The following is a 27,167-nucleotide window of genomic DNA, read 5'->3' as shown; positions in this document are numbered from 1 at the left end:
CCAATGTTAACCAAGCTCACTCGGTTGCCAAAGGATTTTCATAAGTTTGCAGTGTTAACTGAGCTTCTGTTGGTTAACAAAGGAAATCATTTCAGAGTTAGTTTCTACCAACCAGGGTCAGCTAGCAAAGGATTTTATTATTTTCTTGTATTGAGTTTAATTAATCCATCTATTGATTCCAGCCAACTAAGGTGATGAATATTGATTATTGTAAGTTGTATTTGAGCTGACTTGACAAAGTTAAAGGTATAAGTATAAAGTCAAGTTGTGATTTCAAGGTAAGGAAGCAAGTGTGCAAGTGAGTGCAAGAGAATGTGCAAATTATGGTGATATGATTGAAGATCCATTGGTAAGCAGAGGAAGCAAATTTGAAGGATAAGCAGAATATCCTTGTGGTGCAGTAAATTAATATTCGATCAGGAAGGATCAAGTAAAAGCCACAACAGAGATCTAAAATCAACAATTAAGTTGCATTCAAATTAGGTCAATTCATTGTTACTCTCTAACCATTGTAGTAGTGATCTCAATCTTCTAACAGAGTTGGCTTAACAGTTATTTGCAAATCCTCTAATAAGGTGGAAATTCCATTGAATTATTGTCAAGACCTCTAACCAGGCAACTCCTAATAGGGTGATTAAATCCTTTAAAAGGATCACACCTAACAGTGTGTTTTGTAACCTTTAACAGTTTTGGCTCTAATAGGGCTCACTTCATAAGAGTGAAAATCAATAACTAGTTGCTATTGGTGGTTTTTCCCAAATTGGGCTTCTACGTTAAATCCTAGTGTCAAATGCATTCATGTTATTTTCTTTATGTGTTTGGAGCTAAGTTAAAGTAATGGTAATCACAAATAACATCTAATGTTTTATAAGTTAATCTTTTACTGAGCTAATCCAGTTACTATCAAGCTACAGCACTCTGTGTATTTACCAAGCTTCAGCAGTATTCAGTTATTTGTTTGCATTTTGTATTGACATCAATAGGGATCTGAGATTTATTTTGGTAGTAACTGATTCACCCCTCCCCTCTTGGTTACTCCTCTTATATTTCCAACAATATCTACCCTATGATGCATATAAAAAATGCCTTATGTATCTTCTTCTTATGTATATGTCTCTCTCTTTTTAAGGGCTCGATACCCTTTTCTTATAGAAAATGAAAGGGTGCAAAAAAAGCTCCAAACCTTTACAAAAGAAACTAACTAACAACTAATTGCAACTATTCACCAAAATTTATAATCATAAAGCTTAAAGAAGCCTAAAACAAAACCATAATTCTCATATCATGTGTTTTTGTGCATTCTAAGTTTGTTTTGCAGGATTGTGAAATGAATGAGCCACCTAGAAATTATTTTTCCATGAAGGTCATCAAACTCAACAAGGATGGCATAGACTTTAGATCTATCTTCTTCAAGTTTTAGTTCATGAGTACCACTGAGATAATTGGCAAAGCTTGTTCGCGGGTCCTAGGAAATCGCATACATACTATTCAAGAAATCCAACTAGTCTTAAACAACAGTTAAGTGATGCATTAAATTGAACCATCTATTTACATGTGTAAACATAAAGAAATTGTCACATCTATTTCAGTGTTGATTTAAGACAAAATCAAAATATACTTATCATTTTAATGCGCAAGTCTGGTCATAGTACCAAAGGAAAATTTCTTCAGAATATCAATCTTCACAATTACATCTCTAAAGAATTCTTCCTCATGTGAAATCATGAAATCAGAATGTTAGAAAATCATTAACTGTAAAATAGGAAAATTGCACATGAGAAACCATGCTTGATGTGAAATCATGAATTCAAGATGTCAAGTTTTGATGCTGAGCAATATCGTGAAATTGGAGAATAAATATTACTTGTCCAACAAATTTGCAAAATTGGAGAAGCGAAGTTTTTTTTTTTTGGAAATCGTGAAATTGGAACCATTATTTTACTACATATCTGATACTCTGAAATATTGCTAAATTGCAATTTTGTCCATCCCAAAACAAGAAAATAGAGAATGGTTGGTCAAAGAGAAAAAAAATTGCAGCTCCATCAAAATCTAATCATATAATTAAACCATATAATCAAATTGTCTATAATATTCAATCATCTAATCAAATCGGTTTAATCATCTAATAAAATCATTTAGATGCAAATAATCTATAAGAGATCATCTAATTGAATCATCTAATAAAATGTTGAATTATAAACACATGTATATAATGTCAAATCATAAATGTAATGTACGTATATAAATCTGATATATAAATGTAAAATATCCTAAAAACATAAATATCAAATTATAAACATGTCTTAAGAAGATGTATGATAAACTAAAAATGTCAAACATATAATAATTTACATATATGTGCAACTCGTATCCCAAAACAAGAGATTCATCTAGATGCATATAAACAGAGTGACCCTATGACCAAGACTCATGGGAATCCTTTGGTTGTGAAGTACCAACTAGCCCCTGGGTAAGTGCACCAAGTTATGGTGCCAAAAGGGGGGTATTAGTGGACACATTTTTTTTGAAATTGATAATTTCTAAACTTCAACAAGAATTTGAAGATAGTTACACTAAATTTTTTAAGATATGACAAAAATAAAAGTAGTGATCCTTTGAATCTAGTTTCTAAACTACTTATTTTTTTTCAAAATGGTTTAGTTTTAGGTCCTCAAAAAAGGGGGCCACAAAAAGTGGTATTGTTTATTTAGAAAAATAGAACACAATACAAAGTGTGGGCCCCCTAAAATTTTAACTTTTTTTTTTTGAAATTCTTTAATCGCTTTGGTCAAAAGTTACCTAACACTGTGTAGTTTATCTTAGATTTTTTGGGTAATTTTATAATGTGTATTTTTTTAATGACTTTTTTAATTGGACACATCCCAAAAATGTGAAATATTTGTGTGCTCCCCCTAGAAATATCTGTGAGTCCACAATTTGTAGATTTTTTAGGTTGATAGGTAATACTACATGTTGGTTTTTGACAAAAAATGGACATACATTCAAAAAAAATTATAGATGAAAGGCTTGAAATAGTTCAAATAAAAAATAAATTATATGGTTATACAGCTAACATAGAAACCTACAATGTCATGTAACCTAATTTTATTGATGCTCAATCATGCGAAAACTTGAAGGAGAGCACATAAGAAAAATCAATCATTATTTATATGTTTACAGCAAACATGTCTCAAACTAGTTTAGACACTCCAAACCTTTGGGTTGGATCCCCAAGGAATAACCAAGCCTTAGGCTTGGTAGAATACAAAGCTTTAAATAACGTGTGTGCACTATAGTGCATGTGCACTATAGCACACTTACACTATTTAAAGCTTTTTTAAAATTTGGATCTTAATAGCATGTGCATGCTTTAGTGCATACACAATTTAGTATGCATGCACTATTAAGACCTAAATTTAAATAGAGAGGGAAGGAGAGAGGTAGAGAGAGAGAGAGAGAGAGAGAGAGAGAGAGAGAGGAGAGGGGGGATGGGTGTGTGTGTGTGTGTGAGAGAGAGAGAGAGAGTAGGTGATGGGAGAGGGGAGAGAGAAAGAGTAGGAGATGGGAGAGAGAGGAAGTGTGAGAGAGAGAGTAGGGGGTGGCAGAGAGAGTAGGGGATGGAAGAGAGAGAGTGAGAGTATAGGATGGGAGAGAGAGTGAGAGAGAGTAGGCAGTGGGAGAGGAAGTGGGAGAGGGAGAGGGAGAGAGGGGAGGATGGGAGTATGTGTAAGAGAGAGAGTAGGGGATGGGAGAGAAAGAGAGAGAGAGAGAGAGAGAGTAGGCAGTGGGAGAAGGAGTGGGAGAGGGAGAGTGAGAGAGGGGGGGATGGGAGTGTGTGTGTGTGTGTGTGTGTGTGTGTGTGTTTGTGTGTGTGAGAGAGAGAGAGAGAGTAGGGGATGGGAGAGAGAGAAAGTGAGAGAGAGAGAGAGAGAGAGTAGGTGGTGGGAGAGGGAGAGCGAGAGAGAGAGAGAGAGGGGGGGATGGGAGTGTGTGTTTGTGAGAGAGAGAGAGAGAGAGTAGGGGATGGGAGAGAGAGAGAGAGAGAGAGAGAGAGTAGGTGATGGGAGAGGGAGAGAGAGAGAGTAGCAGATGGGAGAGGGAGAGCAAGAGAGAGTAGGTGGTGGGAGAGGGAGAGTGAGAGAGAGAGTAGGGGATGGGAGAGAGAGTGAGAGAGAGTAGGTGGTGGGACAGGGAGATAGATAGAGAGAGTAGCTTCAGAGAGAGAGAGAGAGAGTAGGGGATGGGAGAGAGAGAGAGAGAGAGAGAGAGAGTAGGGGATGGGAGAGGAGAGAGTGAGAGAGAGTAGGGGATGGGAGAGGGAGAGAGAGTGAGAGAGAGTAGGCAGTGGGAGAGGGAGATAGATAGAGAGAGAGTAGGGGATGGGAGAGGAAAGAGAGCAAGAGAAAGGGATGGGAGAGGAGAGAGAGTGAGAGAGAGAGTAGGGTATGGTGGAATAGAGAGAGATTATTTTTTACATAGTGTGTATGCACTATAGTGCGTATGCACTTTATAGTGTGTACGTACTTTATAGTGCATATGCACTATATGAAAACATTAAAAAATAGTCATAATGAAAGTTTGGGTCCCTACTGATCCATATTCTACTTTTTTTATGTCATGTATTCTACTGTTCCAATAGAAAACACAGGTTTCAAGCTATTGGAAGTTAGCAAACACTATTTGAAGGCTTTTTGAACATTCTTTCATTCTATTTGAACCTAGCAAACACCAAATTCAATCATTGGATACACTATTTGAAGGCTTTTTGAATATTCTTTCTATAGAAAAGGTTAGTGTAGTCCTTTTTAAATATTGTTTGTTATTATATAGAGACAAATTTGATTATAATTTGACATGTTTAATAAATAGTGAATTCATTGAAATAATTGTAATTTGTATATGTATTTGAATGATTTTTAATTACAAATTGTAAGTAATTCAAATGTTTGAATAATTTGACATATATAAATCATCATCATGCCAAGGAAGAAACCAAAAACTCAAACAACGGAAGAGAGAGAGAGAGAGATTTGGCAATTAAAAGAGATAAAATGAAACTAGTACGTGAATAGAGAAAATTGAAAAGCAATAATGAAGAATTGACTTTTGAAGAGGAACAAGAACCACCGATACAAAGAAACAAAGAGAAAGAATTGGAAAGACAAAGAGAATGAATGAGATTGTTACACTCAAGAAGACAATTGAATTGTGAAGCTACACCATCTTCCAATGTTGGAATCATATCATCATCTCATGTTGAAGAGACCCTAATTTGTAGATCTGACAATGTACATACTCCATTATCTCATATTGAAGGCACAACATCAACATATCAAGTAGGTGATATTCCATCTTATTTCCAGGGCACATCATTTTCAGTTCAAGGTATGCAAAGCACTCAACCTTGTTGATGTTCAAAATGTTGAGGGAATGGAAGAGATTATAACACCTTCTAGAATTCATTTTAGAAGACCAAGATATTTGATTGATATTGATACTAATATTTTGAAATTAATGCCTGACAAGATTAGCAAGCGTACTTGTCAAAGAAAAGTTAATCATATGTGGAGATTATTCTTTGAAGAATTAAATATTAAAGGTCAATACAAATTATTTGTTGAAATAATGAATAATTTTTAATTTAAGCCTATCATGAAGATTCTTGGGCTAAGAATGATGGACGATTCAAATGAAAAAAACATTTTAAAGAATCTAATGAGTGCTTATGACAAAGTGGGTTCTAAATCACACACCAAAAGATAGTAATATCACAAGACAAGTACTTACATTGACAATAGTAAGTACCCAAATGAAGAAATCTCAACTCATGAGAAAGATAAGAAAAATATTTAAAATTGGTAGAGGTACTGTAAGGAGAGCCATGTTAAGGCGTGAGAGATAGGAAGATCCAAAGAAAAATGAGTTATGGACATTTAGCGGTAGACTACTACGAAAGGATAAAGAAATTAGTGAAGCTTTGAAATCATTGATTGAATATTTTTGAAAAAATAACACATGTATTTCCCCTAATCAAAGAGATGTTGTAAGGAGGATTGGTAGCCAAAATAATGACCCACATGCAAAACACTTTTTGAACTCAACTCAGACATAATTTTTTGCAAAATTTACTAGTATGTATCCTCAAATTCGAATAAGTCAAAGATTTTTTAATATGTGTAAACCTTTTTATGTGAAGATAAATCACACAAAAACTTCTTGTTGCAAGATACATATTGAATTTTCTAACCATTTTTATGTTTTTAGGCATACATGTGTTTTTGTGCATTCTAAGTTTTTTTTGCAGGATTGTGACATGAATGAGCCACCTAGATCTTCAAGGAAATTCATATCTAACATTTTATGTGAAATAGGGGATGACCACCAATTTTACAAGACATCAAGGTCGGATGGTAAATGCTTATTTTGTGGTTCTTTGCAACTTTTATCAACTTGTGAATATATGGATAGTACACATGCAATTAAAAATGAAATAATAGAGTACAAAAAATATAAGACAATGAAATATGCTCTAAAAGATTGGAAACAGGGTAAAAGATGTGATTTAGTCATTGAAAAGATTCTAGTGTATGAGTTCATGAAGATTTTTTGTGAAAAGATTATTTATGAGTATGCAAGGCATACACATAAAGCTGGATGGTTAGATTTGTAATTCAACTTGTGCAAAGATACGTTTCCACTAGATACCATTATTTTGATTGTAGACTTTGCAAAGATTTACACACTACAACCACAAAATTAGGTGCAAGAAAAGTGTTATAGTTCTCAACAGGTTTCTATCTTTGTTCACATAACATTCATGCATTCACCTACAAGTACAGAGGATGACAAGAAGATTTTGAAGGAGTACCATTTTTACATCAACAATGATCGATCACATTCTACAGAGTTTGTACATGGTTGTTTTCAACTATTTTATGGAGTTTTGGCTAACAAGGGCATACCATATCATCAGCACATTATTTTTTCAAACAATTGTACATCTCAATTCAAGAATGCACGGATGTTCTATTGGTTGAGTAGGATGCACAAGTTGTCTATAATTCAATATATGTGGAATTTCATAGAGGTTGGCCATGGAAAGAGAGAGCATGATGGTGTAGGTGCATACATCAAAAGAGCCTTAGCTCATGAAGAACTAAAGTACAAAGATGGAGCAATATTCACAGATGCAAAATCCATCGTCCAATGGTGTAACACTACAATGCATCCAAGTAAGGTAGGTGAGCCTATGATTAGTAGATTCTTTTTGGTTGATAGATAATACTAACATTGCACCATATGAGGATTGTTACACACTAACAGGATCAAGTGAATTACATTCTTTTAGAAGCTCTAATGCAAGTTCATGGAGTATCCACATGCAAAAATGGCATCCTATTGTCCATCATGTGCAGAGGAAAATTGGGATGAGTGTGAGTTGACTAAATGGGTGGACAAATGGGATATATGAGTTTTGGACCCAATTAACACCTATCATCCCCCACAAGCACTGGTAGAGGTGGATTTATCCATTGATTTTGACCACTTTTTTGATCTAGTGCAACCTGGTTATATATATAATTTCAATATGTAACTTTATAAATTTTACCTAAGTATTTTTTGAATTAATGATCGCATTTTGCACATTTATCACTACAGGCCATGTTTTTGCTATTATTGCACTTGAAGACAATGAAGAACAGACAGATTATTATTTGCATCATTGTGTCCAAGCTAAACAAAACTTGGATCACTCAGTTATAGATGGTGAAGGTTTAGAGTACCATATCAGTGTGGTGGTTGTAACTAGCACATGGCTTAGATGATATTCTATGAAGAACCCTAACTTGTGGTTATTCAAGGATTGGCAAACAAAGAGGAAGATTCTTCATTATTCAAACCTTGTTGTCGCATCAAATGTACACTTGATAAAATATGATGAAAAACCACATAATAAGACTCTTTGAAAATTTTGTGAGTCAAACTACGAGGAAATACTTGAGACATTAAAATGTAGAGCAGATCTAGTTGGTTCATTATATTGAATAGGGAGAGAGAGAGGTGTAGGGGCACCTCGAATCATAGGGCCCTCACCTTTTCATTTTTGTTGTGTTATGCTCCAAGTGAGCCTTGTAAGTAAAATTAAGGCATACATTGCCATAGGGAAATGAGTAACCTAAGGGATGAGTCATTAGCTTCAAGAAGGGTCCCTCGCATGGAATTTCTAAGGGATAGCCTAAATAACAAGTTAGAAGTGATAAGAAGAGCAAGCAAGAAAAATTCCAAAAGTTGCTATATTGCAATTTTGCAATTTTTGCAAAATGTTGATTTTGCAAGAAATTTTGGATTTTCCTTTTAAAAATTGAATGAGGCTGATGAAAACCATAAGGATAAAGGATAAATACCTTGGAGTAGGTATAAAGACTTTCCAAACCCTAAAATGATAGAAGTTAATATCATTGTGTATGGTCAGCATGCTATAGCATGATATTTGAATGCAAAATTACTAAGTTTTTGAGTTTTAAGGCATTTTTGACATTTTTTTTATAGACTGTACTAGTTTCCATGGTATATTGGGTTGTTTAGAACAATTTTTTTTTAGGAAGTTTGGTTTGATGTCTTTCTTTTCATAGTTGCTCAAAAAGTTACTCAAAAACTTGCTTGACAATTTTTGAGCAACTTCTTAAAAAGTTGTTAAACTTTCAAAAACTCTTCCCCAAATGGCTAGTTGGTTCAAAACAACCTTGTAACCTTTGGGGACAACCTATATTATCCCTTATAGGCATGTGATAGGTATGATGTACTTATTTTGGCAAGAAATCAATAAAATAACCTATTTTTATTGCAAAATTTTGTGTTTCAGAGCATTGTAAAGACTGGTACAGATGTTGGTAAATGTGCCGATGACCCTAGGAGTTAGAGGGGTGATTTACCTTTCATTTTCACTTGGTTTCATCTTTTAATCCTTTGTAGTTTGCAAGTTATTCAAGTTTTGCTAAAGGTGCCTAGAAATTAGCATTAAACCAAGGGTTTCACCTAGGGCCTTGTTGTTTTGGCACTTTTCACCATGGGAATTTGATGCCCCTTGGTGGAATGCAAGATCTATTAGTGTACTTCATGATTTTTTAGGTTTTATAGATGGCCAAGAAAAGAATGAATTTTCCACCATACCCTAGGTGTATGGCTCCATACATGCACCATTCATCATTTCACCACAGTCACTATAACTTTTTCTCCAAAGTGATCCAAGGTATGTAACTTTGGACTTGGACTTGTTTCACATGCCCTTCCAATAATTTTTTTTAGATTGGCACATGTGAAAGGGTACTTGTAGTGTAATTGCAGCCTAATTAGATCTATCAATACTTTCCATATGTTGTTACAGCAGTGGCTTCTAGTATCTTCCAATTTGTGAGGTTTACATATGTTTTATATGTCCTAAAAGGGTGTTGAATCTCACTTTAAACTATGTCTTCTGGGGATTTTCCATATTATGTTCAATTTACAGTTTGAAGGGCTACTAGCCTTTTCAATGGCAAACTGTTGTAACTATATATTAGTGTTGTTTGGACATAAGAGAATCACTTTATCTATTGTATACAAACCTTAATAGGTCTAAGGTATGTTTTTATTCCATTCCATGGTCATTGTTCTCTTTTCATTCATTTTTGGGGTTATGTTCCCTTATTAGGCTTTTGGAGAATCCTTATGTTTTGGTGCTTTTGAACTTAGGCAAACCTAGTGATTAGGTTCCCTACCGTGTTTGGGTTGTGATGACCTATCATACATTCATTATTGATGCTTGTGATAAGTATCCCATTGCTAAACCCTCTTTTTGGGAAATTTGAAGGATTCCAACCTTGTCTAATTGCCTAGTGGCTTGCCTTTTAGAAGCTTCCCTCGTGCATTATTGCAACACAACCTATCCTAAGTGAACTATCTAGGACCCTTACATGTCTTCTTTGATGAGTCTCGAATGGGTGCTCCTGCACCAATCATCTACTTGACTAGGACATGTTTGGGAACTGACAATCTCCATTTGCAATGAGCTTTTTGTTATTCTATTAAGATCATTAATATATTTTGATGAGAACTTCGAGGGATCGTGCCTAGCTTGAGTATCTTGGCTTCCCAAGTCCTATAAATGCAAGGCCATTGATTAATATGCATTTCTATTGAAACATTTATGGTGCTAGAATGAAGTGTGTGACCATATTCTTTGCCTACTAATGAGCCAATTCGAGGCTTCACTTCACATTGCTCTGTGGACAATTCTATAGGACTTGTTACTTCTCTATCAGAAAGTTTTGTGCTTTTGTACATGTGCACTCTTTCTTAGTAGTTGTAGGTTTTGTCTCTTCATCTTAAGTAATTGGCATACCCTAGATGGCACTAAGATAACCATTTTCTTCTAAAATGTCATTTTCTCTCAGATTAATCTCTCTATTAAATAGGTTTTCTATATCTTCCTTTGTATATTTAATTGATGTAGCTACAATTCATTTGTATATATTCCTCTATATATTAAGCTTTCCTTTGTAGGAATGAGAAAGCATGGGGAGAGAGGCCAACTATTGGTCATTGTATTAAAAACGTAGTTCTTGGCCATGCCATTGATGGGAATCATTTTAATCTTATTTTCAAAATCAGTACCTCATTTTTCTTGAAAGAATAATATATATTGTTTTCAATGTCTTTGAAATATCTATAGCTAGTAGCCAATTACTTATTCATTTCCTTTTAATATTCATGGAAAAATAAGGTATTTGGTTACCTAATAGGTCCTAGGAATCTTAACTAGGGTCCTAGAATAGTCCTAGATGGACCCATTTGACCTAAATATGTAAAGAGCAAAAATTACTCAATCGTTGCAATGTTGCTCAAAAAGTTGCTTGAGCAACTTTTGCAATTTTTGAAAAAAAAGTTGCAAATGGAAGTTTGGGAAGTTGCAACTATCCATGCTTGGGTATATGAGCATGGGAAACATATTTTTGAAGGTTAGAAGGTTTCCAATCATATTTGCATTTTTAAGCAACTTTTGCAATTTTGCACAAAAAGTGCAACTTTTGCAAAGTTCACTAGATTTCACTTCTAGGACTTGGAAAAGGTCTCAAACTATTTAAAATAACTAAAAACACCTAATCCTAAGCTATCTTGACAAAAAACTTAAAAAGACCCAATTTTGTCTAATTAGCAACTTTTGCTCATATCTTTCACAAAGTGGCCTAAGCATACATATCTTGCTCATATCTCTCTCATCATTCATCATGGGATTGAACTATCTATTCCATTAGCTCTGGGTGTCCAGGTAAATCCTATCCCCAAGCTCAACCCATCATGTTGAGCACTTGAACATTCTCGAGCATGCCGAACCGAAAAATTCCTAAGAGTCACTAAATGCCATAGGGAAGTGATCTTTGGCGAGGCATATCTCAAACCTCATGCAAGGTATGGATATGATTCTAGGTGCTATAGGACTATGTTCTAGAGATCTACAATAACCTCTCTCACTTTTTGAAGATCTTATTCCATTTTGATTTTGCAACCCCATCGTGGGTGATGCTAAAACTTATAGTGTTGGTCAGTACAAAGTTGCCAACTATTGAATAGTGGAATCAAATTGCCTATTATGTTAGCTCTGTATGGTCAAGTGAACCCTAGCCCCAAGCTTATCCCATCTTTTTGAGTGCTTGAATGTTCTCAAGCATGCCAAACTGAAATGTCCCTAAGAGTCACTAAATGTTATAGGGAAAGGATCTTTGATAGAGCATATCTTGGAGCTCGTGCGAGGTATGGATGCAATTCCAAGTGCTATAGGACCCTATTGCAAAGACCAAAAATAACCTCTCTCTCTTTTTAGATATCTTATTCCATTTTTATTTTGTGACTCCATCTCAGGTGATGTTGAAACTTGTATTGTTGGCTAGTACAAAGTTACCAACTGTCAAATCTCCCCCACCGTTCATTGTGGGATCAAAATATCTATTACATTCACTCTAGGTGGCTAGGTAAACCCTAGCCCCAAGCTCATCCCATCCTGTTGAGAACTCAAATGTTCTCGGGTACACCGAATTGAAACGTCCCTAAGAGTCACTAAATGCCATAGGGCAGTGATCTTTGACAAGGTATACCTAAGAGCTTGTGTAAGGTATGGATGTGATTCTAGGTACTATAGGACTATTTTGTAGAGACCTACAATAACCTCTCTTTCTTTTTGGAGATCTTATTCTATTTTGATTTTGTGACCCCATCTCATGTGATGCTAAAACTTGTAGTGTTGCCTCATACAAAGTTGCCAACTGTCGAATCTCCCTCACTGTTCATCATGGGATCAAACTATCTATTATATTAGCTTTGAGTGGCTAGTTAAACCTTAGCCCCAAGCTCATCCTATCTCGTTGAACACTCAAACATTCTCAGGCACGTCAAACCAAAATGTCCCTAAGAGTCACTAAATGCCATAGGACAGCAATCTTTGATAGGGCATAACTCAGAGCTTGTTTGAGGTATAGATGTGATTCTAGGTGCTATAGGACCGTGTTGTGAAGGCCTACAATAATATCTCTCTTTTTAGATATCTTATTCTGTTTTTATTTTGTGACCCCATCTCAAGTGATGCTAAAACTTGTTGTGTTGGCCAATAAAAAGTTAACTCCCGAATCTCTCTCATTGTTCATCATGGGATCAAATTATCTATACTATTACCTCTGGGTGGCCAAGTAAACCCTAGCCCCAATCTTGTCCTATCCCATTGAGTGCTCGAACATTATCAAGCACATTGAACTGAAATGCCCCTAAGAGTCATTAAATGCCATAGGGCAGTGATCTTTGATGAGGCATATCTCAGAGCTCATGCGAGGTATGGATGCAATTCTAAGTGCTATAGGACCATGTTGCAAAGACCTACAATAACCTGTCTCACTTTTTGGAGATCTTATTCCATTTTGATTTTGTGACCCCATCTTAGGTGATGTTGAAATTTGTAGTGTTGGCCAGTACAAAGTTGCCAATTGTCAAATCTCCCTCACTGTTCGTCGTGGTATCAAACTATTTGTTCTATTGGCTCTGGGTGGCTAGATAAACTATAGCCCCAAGCTTATCCCATCTCGTTGAGTGCTCAAACATTCTTGAGTGTGCCAAACCAAAACGTCCCTAAGAGTCACTAAATACCATAGGGAAGTGATATTTGATAGGGCATATCTTAGAGCTCGTGCAAGGTATGGATGTGATTCTAGGTGCTATAGGACTCTGTTGTAGAGACCTACAATAATCTCTCTCACTTTTTAGAGATCTTATTTCATTTTGATTTTGTAACCCCATCTCAGGTGATGCTGAAACTTGTAGTGTTTAGCCAATACAAAGTTGCCAACTGTCAAATCTCTCTCACCATTCATTGTGGGATCAAACTATCTATTTTGTTAGCTCTAAGTGGTTGTGTAAACTCTATCCCCAAGCTCATCCCATCATGTTGAGCGCTTGAATGTTCCTAGGCACACCAAACCAAAACATCCCTAAGAGTCACTAAATGTCATAGGGCAGGGATCTTTGACAGGGCATATCTCAAAGCTCGTACGAGGTATGGATCCGATTCTAGGTTCTATAGGACCATGTTGTAGAGACCTACAATAAACTCTCTCTTTTCTTAGAAATCTTATTCCATTTTGATTTTACGACCCCATCTTGGGTGATGTTAAAACTTGTAGTATTGGCCAGTACAAAGTTGCCAACTATCAAATCTCCCTCACCGTTCATCATGGGATTGAACTTTCTATTCCATTAGCTCGAAGTGGTGGGTAAACCCTAGCCCCAAGCTTTTCCTATCTCGTTGAGTGCTCAAACATTCTCGGGCACATCGAATTGAAATGTCCCTAAGAGTCACTAAATGCCATAGAGCAGCGATCTTTGATGGGGTATATCTCAAAACTTGTGTGAGGTATGGATGCAATTATAAGTTCTATAGGACGATGTTCCAAAGACCTACAATAACCTCTCTCACTTTTTGGATATCTTTTTTTCTTTTGATTTTGTGACGCCATCTCAGGTGATGCTAAAACTTGTAGTGTTGGCTAGTAAAAATTTGCCAACTGCCAAATTTCTCTCACCTGTCATCATGGGATCAAACTTTCATTCTATTAGCCCTAGGTGGTTGATTAAATCCTAGCCCCAAGTTCATCCCATCCTATTGAGTGCTTGAACGTTCTTAGGCACGTCGAACTAATACATCCCTAAGAGTCACTAAATGCCATAAGATAGTGATTTTTGACGAGGCATGTCTTGGAGCTCATGCAAGGTATGGATGCAATTTTGGGTGTTGTAGGACCATGTTGCAAATACCTACAATAAACTCTCTTTCTTTTCAGAGATCTTATTCTATTTTGATTTTTTGATGCCATCTCAAGTGATGCTAAAACTTTTAGCATTGGCTAGTACAAAGTTGCCAATTGCCAAATCTCTCTCACCTTTCATCGTGGGATCAAATTGTCTATTATGTTAGCTCTAGGTGGTTGAGTAAACACTATCCCCAAGCTCCTCTCATCTCGTTAAGTGTTTAAACATTCTCAAGCATGCCAAACCAAATCGTTCCTAAGAGTCACTAAGTGCCATAGGGTAGCGATCTTTGACTATGGCAACTAGATATGTCATCTCATCCAATGATGGAGACTTGTGAAAGAAGGTAAAGGAGTGATCATACACCTCATTTTGAACATTTTTTTTTTTATGGTAATAAGGTAATCCTTGTTTTTAAGGTCAAGGAACTTGAGATCACCTATAAACCCAAGTTACCTTCATCTTAACGATTTTTCTTTTTCTATTATTTTTGTTAATAAGTTGACTCAATAAGTGTTTTGAGAGTCATTACACCTTATATAGGTCCTATGTGTTATCAAAAATCACTTGGTTAAGTTCTAGGAGGAGTTAGTGCAAAAAATGCATTTTACAATAAAAGTCGCTAACTTTTTGGCTTTTTTAGCAATTTTTTTGGAAAACCTTGAAATTAACCTTGTAACCAATCAAACCAACTAGTAATTGGTTGGAATGGATGTCAAGTGATGAAAATACCCTCTATGAATTTAGATGAGGCATAAGATGTTGGTGATTATTAAGTTTTTTTTATATGGCAAGGAATCATTGTTGATGTTAAAATTGTATAGAGGATCATTGAGTTATTGTCAAATATCATTACTTCTTGTTTGGAACAAAAAACTCGTAATTTTTCAAAATGAAACACCACTTTAGTTGCATGTTATCATGGAATGGAGTTAGTGGAAGATGTTAAGGATCTTCTTGGTTGTCTTAATAGTCATTTCATGGGTTTGAAACATAATCACTTCCCTTTGTGAAGAGTTGTCCAAAAATCAACAAATTACATATTGTTGCAAAGAAAATATAGTTGTAGGATGTTAGAAGATTGTTTTCACTCATAGGATGTTGAAGAATCTCTTGGAAGTATGGAATAAATGATAGACCGAAGTGTGTGAGATAGTTATTAGGTGTTCCTTGAAGTGTCTAAGATGTTAGTTTGAAGCAAGAAGTTGATTATGATCTATTTCTCAAATTTGTTCATTTTTTCCTTATTGCTTCCCAAGTCTTGAATAAGGAAAGTGATCAAGTAGTTTTGTGAAGTTGGGTAGAAGTTTTTTCAATGTTGTAACCAAGTTGGAAAGAGTCTTTGAAGACAATTAGGAAGGTGGGAAAGGTAGTTTTCCTTAAAAGTGTTCTTGTTGGGAATCCACTAGCTTTTGATGTGAGCACTCTACATCATTTTGGATGCATTTTAAATTATAATGAAATACATGAAATGTACTTAAAAAGTAAATAAGAAAAACAAGATATATATTATGATAACCAATAATATCATACATGAACAAACATAGAATATATTATGATAACCGATAATGTCATACATGAATGAACATATAATATATTATGATAACCAATAATGTTATACATGAACAAACATACAATATATTATAATAACCAATAATGTCATACATGAACAAATATATCATATATTAACCAATAATGTCATAAGTCTAATAATTTTGTGCATCAAATATATGTCATACATCAAATATAAAATGTCATATATACATCAAATGTATATCAAATATGTCCACTGACATAAAATCCAACATTTATGTCCACTAATGCCTATACATGTGTGTCTATCAACTATATATTCTCCTTCCCACGAGGGGAAGGAAACAAATCCCTAGAGATCTTCGATTGTTGTGTGGAGGGAGATAATGAGGATGATGGGGTCTTCCTCACACACTCACTCGTCCTCTTGTTTAGGCTCTTCTCTAACTCAAGCTAATACAAAAAAAGTAGATATGAATCAATAATTATTATACATTGAAATCAAATATATGTACACACAAAATTAATTATTTTCTTACCACCATCAAATAGTCACTCTATACGTCCACCTCAAAGGCTCACAGATGATCGAGTGTAATAAGGCCCTATAAAAATTCAATCTATATAATCACTTATAAATAACATTAGAAATTTTGATACTAACTATTATAAACAACAACTAAAAGAAAATTATTTCATACCTTGGTCAATGGCTTTGAACTAGCCATTGCTGTAGAAACTCCACAATCGATGGACTGGTGAAGATGAAGAGGAGTCTCAGACATCAAAAATTGCATGTCATATAATACAATTTATATGTAACATCAAACATGAAACATAATAGAATCAAATGAATTAAGTTAACATGAAACAAATGTACCTCTATGAAGTTCATATCATGCCTAAGCTTAGAGTCCCTTGTGAATGTCGATGGTCTAGTAGAGAACTGATGCACATGCATAAAAATATTTTGTCAATCTTTCATATGATTACTTAATAAATATATGTATTAATTTAAATGATTAAATTGATATGTACCTCTCGACTCATCGACAGGACGAAAAATGGGGTCGATGAATCTGTACTACGACCAGCAACACTCTTACCCTAAATTTTGAACAATGTCAATACATGTTAATTAATTAGTCATTCACTATACATACGAAATTTGATCAAATTAGTTTATTATAATTGTAATTTACATGTGTGTCAATGCTAAATGTGTCATTTAGGAACTCATCAATGACTAGCCCATCATCCATACTATCTCTAGCATGACTGACAAATGTGCATAAGGATCCACATGATGTGCACATGTGACTGTGATGCACAGAAGGCTCCTCCTCAGCAAATGGATTGGTGCAATGAATGAGGGTCTATGTCAAAGAATTGATAGTCCCTAGAGTGTTGGCCTCTACATGTTCCTACACAACTGAAGGAATAATCACATGCTCACCCTATGATCTAGCGATAGGTTCCCTAACTACATTAGGGTCACGATGTGCCCTCGGCCTCTCAAATGATGACCCCCTGCCTCTACCCTGATATTCTAATATATCAAAACAATTGGGGATCTCTCCAAGGACAAATTCACAATACAATTTCTTTAAGAAATACATTGGAACCTCATGATTATTGCAAGGAGGAGCATTAAAGACCATCCACCATCTATCCCAAAAGTTATTTCTAATACCATCATGTATGCACCAATGGATGGGGAACATTTTCATTGTATTTTAACAGTATCTTGTTCTTCGAGCTTTTTAAATAATGCACAAATGCTAGCTTTCGCTATTTCCTTTTTTTAACATCTTGATATAATAATTTGTTTGCACAATATCTTCTTTGTTCATCCCTCTTAACATTTCAAATATCCAACTGACCACAAACAGAAGCTACATGGGTCATAATGGACTTGAGGGAGGATGCCAATTGTGCTCTCATCAAATTGGTTTGTCCAGAAGCTTTCAACCTACCAATCAGTGTTTCTAATTCATTTTTTCCTCTCTCTATTTCATTCATTATGTTGTCTTGGTTGGCAGGAGGAGGTCTTCCAATCAATGCAAGTTGCAAAATTTCTTGATCTTGTTGTAGAGGCTTTTGATTGTCATCTTGTGGAGTGTTTTGATTTGGACCTTCAAGAGGGTTTTCATTTTGATTTTTTTGATCTAGTTGGGGATTTGATAGTTCATTATTCACATTTCCTGATAAGAAACCAATTGCAATCTAAATAAATAAACAAATTTAAAGCAAAATTGAAAAAACCTACAAAAAAATGTAAAAACTTACAAAACAATGCAAAAACATATAAAACAATGCAAAAAAAAGAGTAGAAAACATACAACATGATCTCGATCTTGATCTTCGGTGATGAGGAGACAAGTGACAAATTGCTTCAATTTTTCAATCCGCGTGTGCATTGTTGAGGAGAAATACAAAATCCAAATGGAATAAAATGGGCCTCAGTATTGCAACCCATTTATTAAAAAATTTTACTTTTTCAAAGCGCATAAGCACTATAGTGCACACACACTTTGGAAAATTAAAACAAAAACTTTATGTGTCATGTTTTTGGCACCAAAACTTGGTGCACATACCCCCTAAAAAGTTATTACAATAATTGGTTATATACGTGTATATATATAACTATGTAAACTATTTAGATATACAAATTTAAACACACTTGTACATATACACATATTTAAAAGTCACCTAAGCACTAGTAAGTGTCACATCCACCGTATCTATCCTCCCAACATGATCTAAGCTCGCACTAAAAGTAGTATGCCTTTCTAGTTATGTCTATAGAAATATTATACATCTACAAATATCACTACACATACATGAATTAACAATTAATTTTCCATTATTTAATCTAGATAACATGAATAAGTGTATATGTCCTACTATAAGAAAAAGAAATTTGAATGTTGCACCTGTGTCTAAGGTGCAAGAGGATCATCATTGTGCACTATGGTGTCATTGTGATGCAGGAGAATCTTGGGTTGCCTTTCTATCCTTCTTGTTATTGTTGATTTGCAGGTCAATCGAGTTTTAGCATTTCTAACCTATGGTCATTGTCGAGTGCCATTATTGTCAAGCTCTAGTATTAATTCAATTCTTTTGTTGGCTGAATTACTTCATGTGTTGAATTCGTATGGTGATCCTTCTAATACTCAGTTCATTCTTTGACTGAGTTTGAATGTGATTGGTTCTTAGTGAGATTCATCTTGTTCATTTAATTTGAGCTCGGAATTTAATGTAAGGATCATGCATTGGGATGCATGCAAGCCATTATGAGGTCATCCTTCTCTTATGTAAATATCTAGAATCTTTTGTAAGCCATTTTGGAAAGTATAAGTAGTGAGTCTAGTTTAGGATTATAAGCATAAGGAGGTAAAGTGGAAGAATTGTAGAAGTTAGCGAGCTATAATCAAGATATGTGATTGTAGTCATATTATAATGGATGCATTTTGATGTATATATGATCATTGTATCAGTCGTAACCCAAAGGACCTCATAGTTGAGCATATTTACCAGTCATTTGATGAATCAATAAGACCTTTGTTGTTTCTCTCTCTCTGGTGTTGTTCTCTGTGTTTTTCTTTCATTGTATTTACTCATCAAGGTGTTTAGATAGTTAGGTGTGCCTCTATCCCTAGAATTATCCATCCTTGTGTCATGTGGTACTAAAGAAAGGTTATTCACATGTGGGATTAGATCATGTGGAACCCTAGATCTTGGTTGTAGGATGGAAGAGCCGAGGATTTGACCTATAGCTTGCAAATGGTTACAATCATGAAAGAACCTATTTGTCAAAATGGTTTGAGAAAGAGGAAATGTTGCTAATTTCATAATGGGCATTTTGAGACAAATTGCAACGAAGTTAGATGTTGTGGAGACAACCTAGATGAGAGGAGCACATCTTGATAATATAAGTGATGATGAAGCAGTGGCACCAAACCCCAATCATGGGCCTTAGGAAGATCAAGATGAGGAAATATTGTTGAGAGTTTTTTCTAGGGAACATTCAAAGCCTATTGTCAAAGTTGTTCCTTATGATGGTAGATTGGATACCAATGTTGTGTTCGATTAGATCTCTAATACGGAAAAATTGTTATGATAATAGGAAGGTAAAAATTGTAGTCACTAGGTTGAAAGGCCATGCCTCACTATGGTGGGAGAACTTACAAACTAATAGATAGAGAAGAGGAAAAGAAAAGATCATAACCTGGTTGAAAATGGTGAACAAGATGAAGAAGAAGTTCCTTCATGTCGATTACCAAGCTAGCTTGTTAAGGAAGATGCAAAATTTGAGAGAAAAGCACATGACTGTAAAGGAGTACACTAACGAATTCTATAGATTGGACATCAGATATGGACATGTTGATGATGAGGTTGAGAAAGTTGCAAGGTACCTAAATGGTTTGAGATCTAGAACTCAAGATGAAATAAGTTTTGTGAAACTAGATAGTGTGGAAGAAGCATGTATCAATATGCCTTAAGAGTTGAGGAGAACTTGACAAAGAAGCATGAACAAAGACAAAGAGGTAGAGATGGCATATTTCATAGAGGCATAGGTAGATCTTATGGAGAAAGTGGAAAATCTGACAATTATGTGCATGATAAGGGAAAAATCAAGTGGAAAAATAAAGATAAAGGCAAGACCAAGTGGAAAGGTGGCAGTTCTTACCAAGAAAGAGGTACTTCTTACCAAGATAGCTATGGAAGAGGGGATTTTAGTGGTAACTATTTTTAATGTGATGAAGAAGGACAAAGTGTCTTTGAATGTAGAAGAAAAAAGGTAATAATGGACAAAACGTTGTTGTTCAAGGAGAGCTTGAGGCTTCACCGAGTGGACTAGAGGTTTGAGAAAACTTGATGGTAAGAAGAAATTTGTGTAGTGAAAAGGAGGATGAGGAACCTATCCTGAGGAGAAATATTTTCAAAACCATATGTAAGATGGTAGGAAAATGTTACAAAGTGATCGTTGATAGTGGCAATTTAGCAAATTTGGCATCTGAGGATTTGGTTACAAAGTTGTAGTTGCAAAGGTTGAGACACCCCAAACCCTATCATGTTTCATGGATCAAGGATGAGAATAAGTTGTTTTTTGAGCAATGTGTTGTAAAATTCAAGATTAGATACTACTTTGATGAAGTTTTGTGTGATATTATGCCTATGGATTGTTGTCATATTCTATTAGGTAGACCTTGGTAGTATGATAGGCATGATGTGGATGATGGCAGATTGAATCAATATACTCTTTGGGTGAATGGGAGAAATAAAACATTGTTGTCTTTGATTAAAGTATGAGGTCAATTGTACTATTGTTAGAGTTTGTATGGTTAATGGGAAACAATTTGAGAAAGACATGAAGAAGAACAAAGTCTATTTTTGTGTAACTCTGAGAGGAATGAGTTGAAATCATAATAGCTAAGTGATCGAGAATAGTAATGGTAGAGTGACAGTGGACAGTAGATTTTGAATGACAAAAAAAGATGATAGTGATAGCCAAGTACCAACAAAAATCAAAAATGTGCTTAGTGAATACAAGGAGATTTTTTTAGAATATATACCTAATGGTTTACTACCAATAAGAAGTGTTAGTCATTGTATGGATTTGGTTCCTAGATCTAGCTTTCCAAATAAAGCACCATATAGATTGATACCTATAGAGAATGAAGAAATTAATAGGCAAGTGAAGGTGTTATTGCAAAAAGGTTCCATTAGAGAAAGCTTGAGTCCATTTGTTGTACCTATTGTATTGGAACCTAAGAAGAATGGAGAATGTGTACTAATTCCAAAGCTATTAACATGATAACAATGAAATATAGGTTTCTTATGCTAAGGATAGATGACATAATAGATTTTTGAGTCGATAAAAATACTTTACCAAGATTGATTTGAAGAGTGGCTATCATCATATCAGAATCAGAGAAGGTGATGAGTGCAAGACTTCTTTCAAAACAAAGGATGGCTTGAATGAATGGTCGACTATGCCTTTTGATTTGACTAATGTACCAATTACTTTCATGAGATTGATGAATGAGGTTCTAAAGAAATTTTTGGTTAATTTTGTGATTTTGTACTTGGATGATATTCAAATATTCAGTAAGACTAAGGAAGAACATCTTGAGCATATTAGGAAAGTGTTGCAAAGGCTAAAAGAGGAGAATTTTTTGATTAATTTGAAGTGTTCCTCTATGCAAAAGGAAATTGTGTTTTTGGGATTTTTTATTTTAATTGATGGTTTGAAAATGAACCTTTAGAAGGTTAAAGCAATCTTAGAGTGACCTATACCTGAGAATGTATCTTAGAGTGACCTATACCTAAGAATGTGAGTGAGGTAAGATCATTTCATGGTTTGGCTAGTTTCTATAGAACTTTCTTGAGGAATTTCAATTATGCGTGTAATGTTATGACTGAGACTATGAGAGGAGATAAAAATGATTACAAGTGGACACATGGAGCTGACAAGAGTTTTGAGACTTGGAAACAAAAGGTTGACGAGTTACCTATATTAGCTTTTCTTGATTTCAATAAGGTATGTCAAGTTGACTGTGATGCAAGTGGAAGCGAAATAGGAGTTGTGTTGAGTCAAAAAGGTAAACATGTTGCTTTCTTTAGTGAAAAGTTGAATGATGCTAAAAAGAAGTATTTTGTGTATGATCAAGAATTCTATGATATTGTTCAAGCCTTGAAGAAGTGGAGACATTATTTGATCCCTAAGGATTTTTTGTTTTATATTGCTCATAAGTCTTTATAGTACTTGGAAAGTCAACATAAGTTGAATCAGAGGCATATGAAGTGGGTTGAGTACTTGTAGAGTTTCACATTTATGATAAAGCATAAAATTGGAGTCACTAATTGAGTTGTAGTTGCATTGAGAAGAAGAAATTCTTTATTGATTGAGATGAAGATTAAGGTTCTTGGGTTTGATGAGATGAAGGAGTTGTCTGGCACTGGCCCTGATTTTTGTGAAGTGTGGAGAGAGTAAAGAGCATTGAATCTATTAAATCAATCAAGTAAGTGTGAAGATTATTTTATTCAAGAAGGTATGTTGTTCAAAGGGATTTAGTTGTGTATACCAAGAAGTTCTATGAGAGTTAATTTGATGAAAGAAAAATGTTATGGTAGATTAGCTGGACACTTTGGTATTGATAAGACATTGATTTTTCTTAAAGACAAGTATTATTGGCCACAGATGTATAAGGATGTTTAGAATTTTGTGAAGAGTTTTCAAATTTGTCAAGTTGCAAAAGGATTAAGTTGGGATACTAGATTGTATATCTACCTATTTCTATTCCTGAGAAACCTTGGAGTGACATTAGTATGGATTGTTTTCTTGGCTTACCTAAGACAGAAAGAGGGTATGATTCCATATTTATTGTTGTGGATAGATTTTGTTAAATGACACATTTCATACCATGTAAGAAGAAATCTGATGCAATGCATGTTGAGGAGCCTCTCTTCAAAGAGATTGTTAGATTGCATGAGTTGTCAAGGAGCATTATCTATGACCAAGATAGCAAGTTTCTGGGAAATTTATGGAAGACTTTGTGGAAGAAGATGGATATTGAGTTGAAGTTAGTTCTACATTCCATCCACGAATATAAGGATAGATAAAGGTTGTGAATAGAAGCTTGGGTAATTTGATGAGATGTTTAGTTGGAGATAGGTCGAGTAACTAGGATATGATATTGGCACAAGCTAAGTTTTCATATAATAAGTTGGTGAATAGGAGTACTGGAAAAACACCTTTTCAGATTGTTACGAGAATACATCCTAGAGGTATATTAGATTTGAGGGATATTGTTGATAAAGAGAAGAGAAGTGTTGAAGGAGATGTGTTTGCTGATGTGATGAAGTCTTTTCATGAGGAAGTGAAGTTGAAGTTGGAGCAAAGTAATAAGAAGTATAAGGAGAATGCAGACAAGTCTAAAAGGCATCATATTTTTTAAGTTGTTGATGAGGTGATGGTTCATTTGAAAAGAGGTAGATTTTCTGTTGGAACATATGTATAGTAAGCTAAAAATGAAGAAGTTTGGTCCTTGTAGGATCTTGAGGAAGTTTGATAGTGGTAATGCATATGGAGTTGATTTGCCTAATGACATGGATATATCTCCTATATTTAAAGTTTATAATTTGTATGAGTGCCATGAGTCAAATGATGAAGTTCTTGTATCAAGTGCTTATTCTAAGAAGTAGATGGAAGATGTTGAACAGGCATTGTATCCAAAATTTAGCAAGAGTACAAGAGGAAATAATTACTATGAGTATTTGGTGAAGTGGAAAAATAGACCAGTCAAAGATGCTACCTCAATCTGATTTGGATTCAGCTTAGGTTGTGATGCCTCCATGATTTAGGAGAATCATTTCTTTCAACCTCAGTTGTCATATGCAGGAGCATCTTGGGTTTATTTGTTATTGTCGAGTTGCAGTGTTGACCAAGTTCCAGCATTGTTGAGTTTTAGTTATTGTCGAGCACTAATATTGTTGAGCTCCAAGATCAACTGAGTTCCTATGTTGGCTAAGTTGCTTCATGTGTTGAGTTGGCCTGGTGGTTCTTCTCATACTTGGTTCCTTCTTTGACTGAGTCTTTTTGTGATTGATTCTTAGTGAGAGCTAACTTGTTTGTTTAATTTAAGCTAGGAATTTAATGTAAGGATCATGCATTGGGATGTGTGTAGATTGTTATGAGGTCACCCTTCTCTTGTGTAAAGATCTAGAATCTTCTATAAGACATTTTGGAAAGTATAAGTAGCGAGTCTAGTTTAGGTTTAGAGGAACAAGGAGATCAAATTAGAAGAATTGTAGAAATTAGTGAGCTAGAATTAGGATATCTAATCACAAATGTATCATGTTAGATGTATTTTGATGTATATCTTATTATTGTATTGGTCATAACCTAGACATCATAGCAGTCGAGCATGTTTGTGGATCATTTGATGAATCAATACAACATTTTCTATTTCTCTCTCTCTTTGATGTTCTTCTTTGTTTTTTTCTTCTATTGCGTTTACTTGGCAATGTGTTTGTATAGTTAGGTGTGCCTTTGGCCCTAATTCCCCATGCATCTCTTTGTTACATTGACAGATGTTGCATCTCCAATCGTCTCAATCCTCTCTACTAATAAAGAGTGCAAGGGGGAATGTAGCTAATATGGGAGTGGTGTAGAGTCAAAAGGATGTAATAAAATATCCATATATGATCCTATATCACCACCAATATCAATCTAGCTCAACCCTTGAGATTACTTCTCAAAAGCTTCTAGTCCATCAATAGTGATGCAAATATCTCCAACTCATGTCCCTATATATGGAGGTGTAATGGATTTGTGTACATCTAAGTGTTCAATAGAGTGTTTTATAAAGTACTAAGTGATAGAGTATTTTGTTGAGTACTGAGAAGAGTGTCATACAAAGTATTGTATGCAATGATGAACATGGCCTAATGGTATGTCCTAGGTCACTTGAAATTCAAGGCCATGTGAAAGTCTAATGATAGCTCTAACACTTTGTATCGATATCCTCTACAAATATACAATGTAAGAATATGACTTTAAAATATCATCTAGAAAATACAGCATCATATCCATGTGCCTATGATCTCTACTAAGCCCATTTATATCTCCAAGCATAGAAAGTGATGCAGGAGCATCCTAGGTTGCCTTGTAATCTTGTTATTTTGTTCATAAGGGTAGTTTTATCCAAGTTCCAGCAGTGTTGATCAAGTTGTCCAATGTCAATTGAGTTCTAGTAGTGTTAACCAAGTTGTCTAGTGTCAATTGAGTTCTGACAGTGTTGACTGAGTTGTCTAGTGTTAACCAAGTTCCAATAGTGTTGACCGAGTTCCTCTAGTGTTAACCAAGTTGTTCAATGTTGACCAAGTGTTTCTTTATGCACTGAGAAAATTTTTTGTTGTTGATACTTGGGTCCTTCATTAACTGAGTTGTATGTGTTTTTGGTTTTTAGTTGAAGTCAACTCTTGTATTTAATTCAGATCATGAATTAAATGATACAATCTTGTTTAGGGATGAGTGTCGACCATTTTGAGGTTAGCCTTTCTATTATGTAATGTTCTAGAATCTTCTGTAAGTCTAGAAGTAGAGGTATTTGTTTTAGTTTAGAGAGGACTTAGAGAGTCAGAGCAAATGTTTTTGGAATTGTGAGTTAGAAGTTGGATCATAGATCTTTTAGTTATATTTTTTATTTGGCTATAATCTAGAAGGCCTTACAGTTGAGCATGTATGTTGATAATTTGATGAATCAATAAAGTGTTTTGTTCTCTCTCTCCTTGGTGTTGTTCTCTATGTTGTTTTCTTTTGTTGTGTTAACTCAGCAAGGTGGTTGGATAGTTGGGTGTGCCTTTGGCACTAGCTTTTCATATCCCTCCTTACACTAGGTGGCGTCAGAGCTTGAGGTTCATATTGGATACATTGAGACAAATTGCAACCATGATTAGATGTTGTGGAGATAGCCCAGAGGTGAGGAGCACATCTGATGATGTGAGTGATGATAAAGAAAAAGCACCAAACCCTAATCTAGAACCTGAAGAAGATCAAAATGAGGAAAGATTGTTGAGAGTATTCTATAGGGCACATTCAAAGCCTATTCTAGAAGTTGTTCCTTATAATGGAAGGTTGGACACCAATGCTATGTTGGATTGGATCTTTGATATGGAGAAGTTCTTTGACTTTGAAAACACTCTTGATAATAAGATGGTGAAAATTGTAGTCACTAGGTTGAAAGTTCATGCCTCAATGTGGTGGGAGCATTTGCAAACTAGTAGATAAAGGAGAGGAAAGGAGAAGATTGGGACATGGCTGAAAATGGTGAACAAGGTGAAGAAGAAGTTCCTTCCTACCGATTACCAAGTTATCTTGTTGAGAAAGATGCAAAATTTGAGACAAAGGGACATGATTGTGAAAGGCTATACTAAGGAATTCCATAGATTGGACATCAGATCTGGACATGTGGATGATGAGGTTGAGAAAGTTGCAAGGTATCTCAATGGATTGAGATCTGAAATTCAAAATAAGTTTTGTGAAACTAGAAAGTGTGGAAGAAGCATATCAATATGCCTCGAAACCTGAGGAGATCTTGACAAAGAAGCATGAGCAAAGGAAAAGAGGTAGAGGGGGTAGATCCTAGAGAGGCAAAGGTAGATCATACAGAGAAGGTGGCAGATCTAAAAATTGTGTGCAAGATAAGGGCAAATCTGAATGAAAAAGTGATGACAAAAACAAAACTGAATAGAAATGTCATAATTCTTACTGAGAAAGTACTAGTTCTTACTGA

At 35.0% G+C, this 27,167-nt stretch overlaps 1 long non-coding RNA gene across 2 annotated transcripts in view; it reads right to left on the bottom strand.

Moving 5' to 3' along the window:
- Positions 1 to 15,988: 15,988 nt before the first annotated feature.
- Positions 15,989 to 27,167, bottom strand: part of LOC149558993 (uncharacterized) — a 34,727-nt gene continuing 23,548 nt past the window's right edge. Inside the window, exons 2-6 of one of the 2 annotated variants that reach the window (XR_016365096.1) lie at positions 16,903 to 16,971; positions 16,745 to 16,810; positions 16,566 to 16,619; positions 16,404 to 16,469; positions 15,989 to 16,317 (exon numbers count right to left, since the gene is read on the bottom strand). This is a non-coding gene — a long non-coding RNA (uncharacterized LOC149558993). The remainder of the gene's footprint in view (positions 16,318 to 16,403; positions 16,470 to 16,565; positions 16,620 to 16,744; positions 16,811 to 16,902; positions 16,972 to 27,167) is intronic. The other variant, XR_016365097.1, reaches the window with a different exon arrangement.

This window comes from Cupressus sempervirens, chromosome 5, assembly GCF_028749045.1.
Source record: "Cupressus sempervirens isolate cs-2001-9-10 chromosome 5, ASM2874904v1, whole genome shotgun sequence".
Taxonomy (NCBI): Eukaryota; Viridiplantae; Streptophyta; class Pinopsida; order Cupressales; family Cupressaceae; genus Cupressus; species Cupressus sempervirens.
The sequence above is the reverse complement of the archived record's forward strand: the minus strand, read 5'-3'. Positions and strand labels throughout refer to the sequence as shown.